Here is a 14007-nt window from a genome sequence, read left to right as displayed (position 1 = left end):
TAGAAAATGTATGTCTTCAAACACTATTTTCCTCAATTTTCTTCAAAACTATATTGTTTGGTATAAATATGTTGTTAGGCAACATCTCAACAATATAACATATGTCATTTTTCATATATATTATATTGTTGTGTATTGCTTCTAACTACTATATACTAAGGGCTATATCTCCGAAACTTCTGAACATATTTTAACGAAATAAAGCTCACATTGAAGAACATTGCCCCCTTTATGATGCGAGTGCAAGCAGAGTCCCCTACCGTAGAAGAAAAGTTACCTTGTATATATAACATTTGGTACTGTTTAACTCTTTTTACAGAATATAACAGATTTTATCCCATAATAAGTCTCATTCCCTCATAACAATATGGCTGACCAATGACAACCGAGGAGTAAGTACATGTGCTATTCAGAACTACATACAGCGCACACGCTAATTGGTGCATTTTCTTTATTTTTTGATGAACAAACAATAATTTCATATTATTAAGGGTTGGAATTCTGCATCACCCTGTATATTTTTTTACACACAACTACCAAATATACTATCAAAGTATTGCACACATGATAAAGGGGAAAGAAAATCTATACATTACAACAAGAAATTTTAAAAAATGAAGTTAGTACCTGTTGTTATACATGAAGCAATTTAACCCTTGCAGGATTGATGAGACCACGTGACACTCATCCTAAGTAGAAAACGTATGTCTTCAAACACTATTTTCTTCAATTTTCTTCAAAACTGTACTACTTGGTATAAATATGTTGTTAGGCAACATCTCAACAATATAACATATATCATTTTTTCATATATATTATATTGTTGTGCATTGCTCCTAACTACTATATACTAAGGGCTATATCTCCGAAACTTCTCAACATAATTTAACGACATAAAGCTCAAATATAAGAGCATTGCCCCCTTTATGATGCGAGTGCAAGCAGAGTCCCTTACCGTAGAAGAAAAGTTACCTTGTATATATAACATTTGGTACTGTTTAACTCTTTTTACAGAATATAACAGATTTTATCCCATAATAAGTCTCATTCCCTCATAACAATATGGCTGACCAATGACAACCGAGGAGTAAGAACATGTGCTATTCAGAACTACATACAGCGCACACGCTAATTGGTGCATTTTCTTTATTTTTTGATGAACAAACAATAATTTCATATTATTAAGGGTTGGAATTCTGCATCACCCTGTATATTTTTTTACACACAACTACCAAATATACTATCTAAGTGTGGCACACATGTTAAAGGGGAAAGAAAATCTATACATTACAACAAGAAATTTTAAAAAATGAAGTTAGTACCTGTTGTTATACATGAAGCAATTTAACCCTTGCAGGATTGATGAGACCACGTGACACTCATCCTAAGTAGAAAACGTATGTCTTCAAACACTATTTTCTTCAATTTTCTTCAAAACTGTACTACTTGGTATAAATATGTTGTTAGGCAACATCTCAACAATATAACATATATCATTTTTTCATATATATTATATTGTTGTGCATTGCTCCTAACTACTATATACTAAGGGCTATATCTCCGAAACTTCTGAACATATTTTAACGACATAAAGCTCAAATATAAGAGCATTGCCCCCTTTATGATGCGAGTGCAAGCAGAGTCCCTTACCGTAGAAGAAAAGTTACCTTGTATATATAACATTTGGTACTGTTTAACTCTTTTTACAGAATATAACAGATTTTATCCCATAATAAGTCTCATTCCCTCATAACAATAAGGCTGACCAATGACAACCGAAGAGTAAGAACATGTGCAATTCTGAACTACATACAGCGCACACGCTAATTGGTGAATTTTCTTTATTTTTTGATGAACAAACAATAATTTCATATTATTAAGGGTTGGAATTCTGCATCACCCTGTATATTTTTTTACACACAACTACCAAATATACTATCTAAGTGTTGCACACATGATAAAGGGGAAAGGAAATCTATACATTACAACAAGAAATTTTAAAAAATGAACTTAGTACCTGTTTTTATACATGAAGCCATTTAACCCTTGCAGGATTGATGAGACCACGTGACACTCATCCTAAGTAGAAAATGTATGTCTTCAAACACTATTTTCTTCAATTTTCTTCAAAACTGTACTACTTGGTATAAATATGTTGTTAGGCAACATCTCAACAATATAACATACATCATTTTTTCATATATATTATATTGTTGTGCATTTCTCCTAACTACTATATACTAAGTGCTATATCTCCAAAACTTCTGAACATATTTTAACGAAATAAAGCTCAAATTGAAGAACATTGCCCCATTTATGACGTGAGTGAAAGCAGAGTCCCCTACCATAGACGGAAAGTTTCCTTTTATATATAATATATGATACTGTTTAACTCTTTTTACAGAAAATAACAGATTTTATCCCATAATAAGTCTCATTCCCTCATAACAATATGGCTGACCAATGACAACCAAGGAGTAAGAACATGTGCTATTCTGAACTACATACAGCGCACACGCTAATTGGTGCATTTTCTTTATTTTTTGATGAACAAACAATAATTTCATATTATTAAGGGTTGGAATTCTGCATCACCCTGTATATTTTTTTACACACAACTACCAAATATACTATCTAAGTGTGGCACACATGTTAAAGGGGAAAGAAAATCTATACATTACAACAAGAAATTTTAAAAATGAAGTTAGTACCTGTTGTTATACATGAAGCAATTTAACCCTTGCAGGATTGATGAGACCACGTGACACTCATCCTAAGTAGAAAACGTATGTCATCAAACACTATTTTCTTCAATTTTCTTCAAAACTGTACTACTTGGTATAAATATGTTGTTAGGCAACATCTCAACAATATAACATATATCATTTTTTCATATATATTATATTGTTGTGCATTGCTCCTAACTACTATATACTAAGGGCTATATCTCCGAAACTTCTGAACATATTTTAACGACATAAAGCTCAAATATAAGAGCATTGCCCCCTTTATGATGCGAGTGCAAGCAGAGTCCTTTACCGTAGAAGAAAAGTTACCTTGTATATATAACATTTGGTACTGTTTAACTCTTTTTACAGAATATAACAGATTTTATCCCATAATAAGTCTCATTCCCTCATAACAATAAGGCTGACCAATGACAACCGAAGAGTAAGAACATGTGCAATTCTGAACTACATACAGCGCACACGCTAATTGGTGAATTTTCTTTATTTTTTGATGAACAAACAATAATTTCATATTATTAAGGGTTGGAATTCTGCATCACCCTGTATATTTTTTTACACACAACTACCAAATATACTATCTAAGTGTTGCACACATGATAAAGGGGAAGAAAATCTATACATTACAACAAGAAATTTTAAAAAATGAACTTAGTACCTGTTGTTATACATGAAGCCATTTAACCCTTGCAGGATTGATGAGACCACGTGACACTCATCCTAAGTAGAAAATGTATGTCTTCAAACACTATTTTCTTCAATTTTCTTCAAAACTGTACTACTTGGTATAAATATGTTGTTAGGAAACATCTCAACAATATAACATACATCATTTTTTCATATATATTATATTGTTGTGCATTGCTCCTAACTACTATATACTAAGTGCTATATCTCCAAAATTTCTGAACATATTTTAACGAAATAAAGCTCAAATTGAAGAACATTGCCCCATTTATGACGTGAGTGAAAGCAGAGTCCCCTACCATAGACGGAAAGTTTCCTTTTATATATAATATATGATACTGTTTAACTCTTTTTACAGAATATAACAGATTTTATCCCATAATAAGTCTCATTCCCTCATAACAATATGGCTGACCAATGACAACCGAGGAGTAAGGACATGTGCTATTCAGAACTACATACAGCGCACACGCTAATTGGTGCATTTTCTTTATTTTTTGATGAACAAACAATAATTTTATATTATTAAGGGTTGGAATTCTGCATCACCCTGTATATTTTTTTACACACAACTACCAAATATACTATCTAAGTGTTGCACACATGATAAAGGGGAAAGAAAATCTATACATTACAACAAGAAATTTTAAAAAATGAAGTTAGTACCTGTTGTTATACATGAAGCAATTTAACCCTTGCAGGATTGATGAGACCACGTGACACTCATCCTAAGTAGAAAACGTATGTCTTCAAACACTATTTTCCTCAATTTTCTTCAAAACTATATTCTTTGGTATAAATATGTTGTTAGGCAACATCTCAACAATATAACATATGTCATTTTTCATACATATTATATTGTTGTGTATTGCTTCTAACTACTATATACTAAGGGCTATATCTCCGAAACTTCTGAACATATTTTAACGAAATAAAGCTCACATTGAAGAACATTGCCCCCTTTATGATGCGAGTGCGAGCAGAGTCCCCTACCATAGACGGAAAGTTTCCTTTTATATATAATATATGATACTGTTTAACTCTTTTTACAGAAAATAACAGATTTTATCCCATAATAAGTCTCATTCCCTCATAACAATATGGCTGAACAATGACAACCAAGGAGTAAGAACATGTGCTATTCTGAACTACATACAGCGCACACGCTAATTGGTGCATTTTCTTTATTTTTTGATGAACAAACAATAATTTCATATTATTAAGGGTTGGAATTCTGCATCACCCTGTATATTTTTTTACACACAACTGCCAAATATACTATCTAAGTGTGGCACACATGTTAAAGGGGAAAGAAAATCTATACATTACAACAAGAAATTTTAAAAATGAAGTTAGTACCTGTTGTTATACATGAAGCAATTTAACCCTTGCAGGATTGATGAGACCACGTGACACTCATCCTAAGTAGAAAACGTATGTCATCAAACACTATTTTCTTCAATTTTCTTCAAAACTGTACTACTTGGTATAAATATGTTGTTAGGCAACATCTCAACAATATAACATATATCATTTTTTCATATATATTATATTGTTGTGCATTGCTCCTAACTACTATATACTAAGGGCTATATCTCCGAAACTTCTGAACATATTTTAACGACATAAAGCTCAAATATAAGAGCATTGCCCCCTTTATGATGCGAGTGCAAGCAGAGTCCCTTACCGTAGAAGAAAAGTTACCTTGTATATATAACATTTGGTACTGTTTAACTCTTTTTACAGAATATAACAGATTTTATCCCATAATAAGTCTCATTCCCTCATAACAATAAGGCTGACCAATGACAACCGAAGAGTAAGAACATGTGCAATTCTGAACTACATACAGCGCACACGCTAATTGGTGAATTTTCTTTATTTTTTGATGAACAAACAATAATTTCATATTATTAAGGGTTGGAATTCTGCATCACCCTGTATATTTTTTTACACACAACTACCAAATATACTATCTAAGTGTTGCACACATGATAAAGGGGAAGAAAATCTATACATTACAACAAGAAATTTTAAAAAATGAACTTAGTACCTGTTGTTATACATGAAGCCATTTAACCCTTGCAGGATTGATGAGACCACGTGACACTCATCCTAAGTAGAAAATGTATGTCTTCAAACACTATTTTCTTCAATTTTCTTCAAAACTGTACTACTTGGTATAAATATGTTGTTAGGCAACATCTCAACAATATAACATATATCATTTTTTCATATATATTATATTGTTGTGCATTGCTCCTAACTACTATATACTAAGGGCTATATCTCCGAAACTTCTGAACATATTTTAACGACATAAAGCTCAAATATAAGAGCATTGCCCCCTTTATGACGTGAGTGAGAGCAGAGTCCCCTACCATAGACGGAAAGTTTCCTTTTATATATAATATATGATACTGTTTAACTCTTTTTACAGAATATAACAGATTTTATCCCATAATAAGTCTCATTCCCTCATAACAATATGGCTGACCAATGACAACCGAGGAGTAAGGACATGTGCTATTCAGAACTACATACAGCGCACACGCTAATTGGTGCATTTTCTTTATTTTTTGATGAACAAACAATAATTTTATATTATTAAGGGTTGGAATTCTGCATCACCCTGTATATTTTTTTACACACAACTACTAATATACTATCTAAGTGTTGCACACATGATAAAGGTGAAAGAAAATCTATACATTACAACAAGAAATTTTAAAAAATGAAGTTAGTACCTGTTGTTATACATGAAGCAATTTAACCCTTGCAGGATTGATGAGACCACGTGACACTCATCCTAAGTAGAAAACGTATGTCTTCAAACACTATTTTCTTCAATTTTCTTCAAAACTGTACTACTTGGTATAAATATGTTGTTAGGCAACATCTCAACAATATAACATATATCATTTTTTCATATATATTATATTGTTGTGCATTGCTCCTAACTACTATATACTAAGGGCTATATCTCCGAAACTTCTGAACATATTTTAACGACATAAAGCTCAAATTGAAGAGCATTGCCCCCATTATGATGCGAGTGCAAGCAGAGTCCCTTAAGGTAGAAGAAAAATTACCCTGTATATATAACATTTGTTACTGTTTAACTCTTTTTACAGAATATAACAGATTTTATCCCATAATAAGTCTCATTCCCTCATAACAATAAGGCTGACCAATGACAACCGAGGAGTAAGAACATGTGCAATTCAGAACTACATAAAGCGCACACGCTAATTGGTGCATTTTCTTTATTTTTTGATGAACAAACAATAATTTCATATTATTAAGGGTTGGAATTCTGCATCACCCTGTATATTTTTTTACACACAACTACCAAATATACTATCTAAGTGTTGCACACATGATAAAGGGGAAAGAAAATCTATACATTACAACAAGAAATTTTAAAAAATGAAGTTAGTACCTGTTGTTATACATGAAGCCATTTAACCCTTGCAGGATTGATGAGACCACGTGACACTCATCCTAAGTAGAAAATGTATGTCTTCAAACACTATTTTCCTCAATTTTCTTCAAAACTGTATTGTTTGGTATAAATATGTTGTTAGGCAACATCTCAACAATATAACATATGTCATTTTTCATATATATTATATTGTTGTGTATTGCTTCTAACTACTATATACTAAGGGCTATATCTCCGAAACTTCTGAACATATTTTAACGAAATAAAGCTCACATTGAAGAACATTGCCCCCTTTATGATGCGAGTGCAAGCAGAGTCCCCTACCGTAGAAGAAAAGTTACCTTGTATATATAACATTTGGTACTGTTTAACTCTTTTTACAGAATATAACAGATTTTATCCCATAATAAATCTCATTCGCTCATAACAATATGGCTGACCAATGACAACCGAGGAGTAAGTACATGTGCTATTCAGAACTACATACAGCGCACACGCTAATTGGTGCATTTTCTTTATTTTTTGATGAACAAACAATAATTTCATATTATTAAGGGTTGGAATTCTGCATCACCCTGTATATTTTTTTACACACAACTACCAAATATACTATCTAAGTATTGCACACATGATAAAGGGGAAAGAAAATCTATACATTACAACAAGAAATTTTAAAAAATGAAGTTAGTACCTGTTGTTATACATGAAGCAATTTAACCCTTGCAGGATTGATGAGACCACGTGACACTCATCCTAAGTAGAAAACGTATGTCTTCAAACACTATTTTCTTCAATTTTCTTCAAAACTGTACTACTTGGTATAAATATGTTGTTAGGCAACATCTCAACAATATAACATATATCATTTTTTCATATATATTATATTGTTGTGCATTGCTCCTAACTACTATATACTAAGGGCTATATCTCCGAAACTTCTCAACATATTTTAACGACATAAAGCTCAAATATAAGAGCATTGCCCCCTTTATGATGCGAGTGCAAGCAGAGTCCCTTACCGTAGAAGAAAAGTTACCTTGTATATATAACATTTGGTACTGTTTAACTCTTTTTACAGAATATAACAGATTTTATCCCATAATAAGTCTCATTCCCTCATAACAATAAGGCTGACCAATGACAACCGAAGAGTAAGAACATGTGCAATTCTGAACTACATACAGCGCACACGCTAATTGGTGAATTTTCTTTATTTTTTGATGAACAAACAATAATTTCATATTATTAAGGGTTGGAATTCTGCATCACCCTGTATATTTTTTTACACACAACTACCAAATATACTATCTAAGTGTTGCATACATGATAAAGGGGAAAGGAAATCTATACATTACAACAAGAAATTTTAAAAAATGAACTTAGTACCTGTTGTTATACATGAAGCCATTTAACCCTTGCAGGATTGATGAGACCACGTGACACTCATCCTAAGTAGAAAATGTATGTCTTCAAACACTATTTTCTTCAATTTTCTTCAAAACTGTACTACTTGGTATAAATATGTTGTTAGGCAACATCTCAACAATATAACATATATCATTTTTTCATATATATTATATTGTTGTGCATTGCTCCTAACTACTATATACTAAGGGCTATATCTCCGAAACTTCTGAACATATTTTAACGACATAAAGCTCAAATATAAGAGCATTGCCCCCTTTATGATGCGAGTGCAAGCAGAGTCCCTGACCGTAGAAGAAAAGTTACCTTGTATATATAACATTTGGTACTGTTTAACTCTTTTTACAGAATATAACAGATTTTATCCCATAATAAGTCTCATTCCCTCATAACAATAAGGCTGACCAATGACAACCGAGGAGTAAGAACATGTGCAATTCAGAACTACATAAAGCGCACACGCTAATTGGTGAATTTTCTTTATTTTTTGATGAACAAACAATAATTTCATATTATTAAGGGTTGGAATTCTGCATCACCCTGTATATTTTTTTACACACAACTACCAAATACACTATCTAAGTGTTGCACACATGATAAAGGGGAAAGAAAATCTATACATTACAACAAGAAATTTTAAAAAATGAACTTAGTACCTGTTGTTATACATGAAGCCATTTAACCCTTGCAGGATTGATGAGACCACGTGACACTCATCCTAAGTAGAAAACGTATGTCTTCAAACAATATTTTCTTCAAAACTGTACTACTTGGTATAACAATGTTGTTAGGCAACATCTCAACAATATAACATATATCATTTTTTCATATATATTATATTGTTGTGCATTGCTCCTAACTACTATATACTAAGGGCTATATCTCCGAAACTTCTGAACATATTTTAACGAAATAAAGCTCAAATTGAAGAACATTGCCCCATTTATGACGTGAGTGAGAGCAGAGTCCCCTACCATAGACGGAAAGTTTCCTTTTATATATAATATATGATACTGTTTAACTCTTTTTACAGAATATAACAGATTTTATCCCATAATAAGTCTCATTCCCTCATAACAATATGGCTGACCAATGACAACCGAGGAGTAAGGACATGTGCTATTCAGAACTACATACAGCGCACACGCTAATTGGTGCATTTTCTTTATTTTTTGATGAACAAACAATAATTTTATATTATTAAGGGTTGGAATTCTGCATCACCCTGTATATTTTTTTACACACAACTACCAAATATACTATCTAAGTGTTGCACACATGATAAAGGGGAAAGAAAATCTATACATTACAACAAGAAATTTTAAAAAATGAAGTTAGTACCTGTTGTTATACATGAAGCAATTTAACCCTTGCAGGATTGATGAGACCACGTGACACTCATCCTAAGTAGAAAACGTATGTCTTCAAACACTATTTTCCTCAATTTTCTTCAAAACTATATTCTTTGGTATAAATATGTTGTTAGGCAACATCTCAACAATATAACATATGTCATTTTTCATACATATTATATTGTTGTGTATTGCTTCTAACTACTATATACTAAGGGCTATATCTCCGAAACTTCTGAACATATTTTAACGAAATAAAGCTCACATTGAAGAACATTGCCCCCTTTATGATGCGAGTGCGAGCAGAGTCCCCTACCATAGACGGAAAGTTTCCTTTTATATATAATATATGATACTGTTTAACTCTTTTTACAGAAAATAACAGATTTTATCCCATAATAAGTCTCATTCCCTCATAACAATATGGCTGAACAATGACAACCAAGGAGTAAGAACATGTGCTATTCTGAACTACATACAGCGCACACGCTAATTGGTGCATTTTCTTTATTTTTTGATGAACAAACAATAATTTCATATTATTAAGGGTTGGAATTCTGCATCACCCTGTATATTTTTTTACACACAACTGCCAAATATACTATCTAAGTGTGGCACACATGTTAAAGGGGAAAGAAAATCTATACATTACAACAAGAAATTTTAAAAATGAAGTTAGTACCTGTTGTTATACATGAAGCAATTTAACCCTTGCAGGATTGATGAGACCACGTGACACTCATCCTAAGTAGAAAACGTATGTCATCAAACACTATTTTCTTCAATTTTCTTCAAAACTGTACTACTTGGTATAAATATGTTGTTAGGCAACATCTCAACAATATAACATATATCATTTTTTCATATATATTATATTGTTGTGCATTGCTCCTAACTACTATATACTAAGGGCTATATCTCCGAAACTTCTGAACATATTTTAACGACATAAAGCTCAAATATAAGAGCATTGCCCCCTTTATGATGCGAGTGCAAGCAGAGTCCCTTACCGTAGAAGAAAAGTTACCTTGTATATATAACATTTGGTACTGTTTAACTCTTTTTACAGAATATAACAGATTTTATCCCATAATAAGTCTCATTCCCTCATAACAATAAGGCTGACCAATGACAACCGAAGAGTAAGAACATGTGCAATTCTGAACTACATACAGCGCACACGCTAATTGGTGAATTTTCTTTATTTTTTGATGAACAAACAATAATTTCATATTATTAAGGGTTGGAATTCTGCATCACCCTGTATATTTTTTTACACACAACTACCAAATATACTATCTAAGTGTTGCACACATGATAAAGGGGAAGAAAATCTATACATTACAACAAGAAATTTTAAAAAATGAACTTAGTACCTGTTGTTATACATGAAGCCATTTAACCCTTGCAGGATTGATGAGACCACGTGACACTCATCCTAAGTAGAAAATGTATGTCTTCAAACACTATTTTCTTCAATTTTCTTCAAAACTGTACTACTTGGTATAAATATGTTGTTAGGCAACATCTCAACAATATAACATATATCATTTTTTCATATATATTATATTGTTGTGCATTGCTCCTAACTACTATATACTAAGGGCTATATCTCCGAAACTTCTGAACATATTTTAACGACATAAAGCTCAAATATAAGAGCATTGCCCCCTTTATGACGTGAGTGAGAGCAGAGTCCCCTACCATAGACGGAAAGTTTCCTTTTATATATAATATATGATACTGTTTAACTCTTTTTACAGAATATAACAGATTTTATCCCATAATAAGTCTCATTCCCTCATAACAATATGGCTGACCAATGACAACCGAGGAGTAAGGACATGTGCTATTCAGAACTACATACAGCGCACACGCTAATTGGTGCATTTTCTTTATTTTTTGATGAACAAACAATAATTTTATATTATTAAGGGTTGGAATTCTGCATCACCCTGTATATTTTTTTACACACAACTACCAAATATACTATCTAAGTGTTGCACACATGATAAAGGGGAAATAAAATCTATACATTACAACAAGAAATTTTAAAAAATGAAGTTAGTACCTGTTGTTATACATGAAGCAATTTAACCCTTGCAGGATTGATGAGACCACGTGACACTCATCCTAAGTAGAAAACGTATGTCTTCAAACACTATTTTCTTCAATTTTCTTCAAAACTGTACTACTTGGTATAAATATGTTGTTAGGCAACATCTCAACAATATAACATATATCATTTTTTCATATATATTATATTGTTGTGCATTGCTCCTAACTACTATATACTAAGGGCTATATCTCCGAAACTTCTGAACATATTTTAACGACATAAAGCTCAAATTGAAGAGCATTGCCCCCATTATGATGCGAGTGCAAGCAGAGTCCCTTAAGGTAGAAGAAAAATTACCCTGTATATATAACATTTGGTACTGTTTAACTCTTTTTACAGAATATAACAGATTTTATCCCATAATAAGTCTCATTCCCTCATAACAATAAGGCTGACCAATGACAACCGAGGAGTAAGAACATGTGCAATTCAGAACTACATAAAGCGCACACGCTAATTGGTGCATTTTCTTTATTTTTTGATGAACAAACAATAATTTCATATTATTAAGGGTTGGAATTCTGCATCACCCTGTATATTTTTTTTACACACAACTACCAAATATACTATCTAAGTGTTGCACACATGATAAAGGGGAAAGAAAATCTATACATTACAACAAGAAATTTTAAAAAATGAACTTAGTACCTGTTGTTATACATGAAGCCATTTAACCCTTGCAGGATTGATGAGACCACGTGACACTCATCCTAAGTAGAAAATGTATTTCTTCAAACACTATTTTCCTCAATTTTCTTCAAAACTATATTGTTTGGTATAAATATGTTGTTAGGCAACATCTCAACAATATAACATATGTCATTTTTCATATATATTATATGGTTGTGTATTGCTTCTAGCTACTATATACTAAGGGCTATATCTCCGAAACTTCTGAACATATTTTAACGAAATAAAGCTCACATTGAAGAACATTGCCCCCTTTATGATGCGAGTGCAAGCAGAGTCCCCTACCGTAGAAGAAAAGTTACCTTGTATATATAACATTTGGTACTGTTTAACTCTTTTTACAGAATATAACAGATTTTATCCCATAATAAGTCTCATTCCCTCATAACAATATGGCTGACCAATGACAACCGAGGAGTAAGTACATGTGCTATTCAGAACTACATACAGCGCACACGCTAATTGGTGCATTTTCTTTATTTTTTGATGAACAAACAATAATTTCATATTATTAAGGGTTGGAATTCTGCATCACCCTGTATATTTTTTTACACACAACTACCAAATATACTATCAAAGTATTGCACACATGATAAAGGGGAAAGAAAATCTATACATTACAACAAGAAATTTTAAAAAATGAAGTTAGTACCTGTTGTTATACATGAAGCAATTTAACCCTTGCAGGATTGATGAGACCACGTGACACTCATCCTAAGTAGAAAACGTATGTCTTCAAACACTATTTTCTTCAATTTTCTTCAAAACTGTACTACTTGGTATAAATATGTTGTTAGGCAACATCTCAACAATATAACATATATCATTTTTTCATATATATTATATTGTTGTGCATTGCTCCTAACTACTATATACTAAGGGCTATATCTCCGAAACTTCTCAACATAATTTAACGACATAAAGCTCAAATATAAGAGCATTGCCCCCTTTATGATGCGAGTGCAAGCAGAGTCCCTTACCGTAGAAGAAAAGTTACCTTGTATATATAACATTTGGTACTGTTTAACTCTTTTTACAGAATATAACAGATTTTATCCCATAATAAGTCTCATTCCCTCATAACAATATGGCTGACCAATGACAACCGAGGAGTAAGAACATGTGCTATTCAGAACTACATACAGCGCACACGCTAATTGGTGCATTTTCTTTATTTTTTGATGAACAAACAATAATTTCATATTATTAAGGGTTGGAATTCTGCATCACCCTGTATATTTTTTTACACACAACTACCAAATATACTATCTAAGTGTGGCACACATGTTAAAGGGGAAAGAAAATCTATACATTACAACAAGAAATTTTAAAAAATGAAGTTAGTACCTGTTGTTATACATGAAGCAATTTAACCCTTGCAGGATTGATGAGACCACGTGACACTCATCCTAAGTAGAAAACGTATGTCTTCAAACACTATTTTCTTCAATTTTCTTCAAAACTGTACTACTTGGTATAAATATGTTGTTAGGCAACATCTCAACAATATAACATATATCATTTTTTCATATATATTATATT

The sequence above is a fragment of the Thermobia domestica genome, chromosome 2, assembly GCF_964235325.1.
Source record: "Thermobia domestica chromosome 2, izTheDome1.hap1.1, whole genome shotgun sequence".
NCBI classification, from domain to species: Eukaryota; Metazoa; Arthropoda; class Insecta; order Zygentoma; family Lepismatidae; genus Thermobia; species Thermobia domestica.
This window is presented reverse-complemented; position numbering follows the sequence as displayed.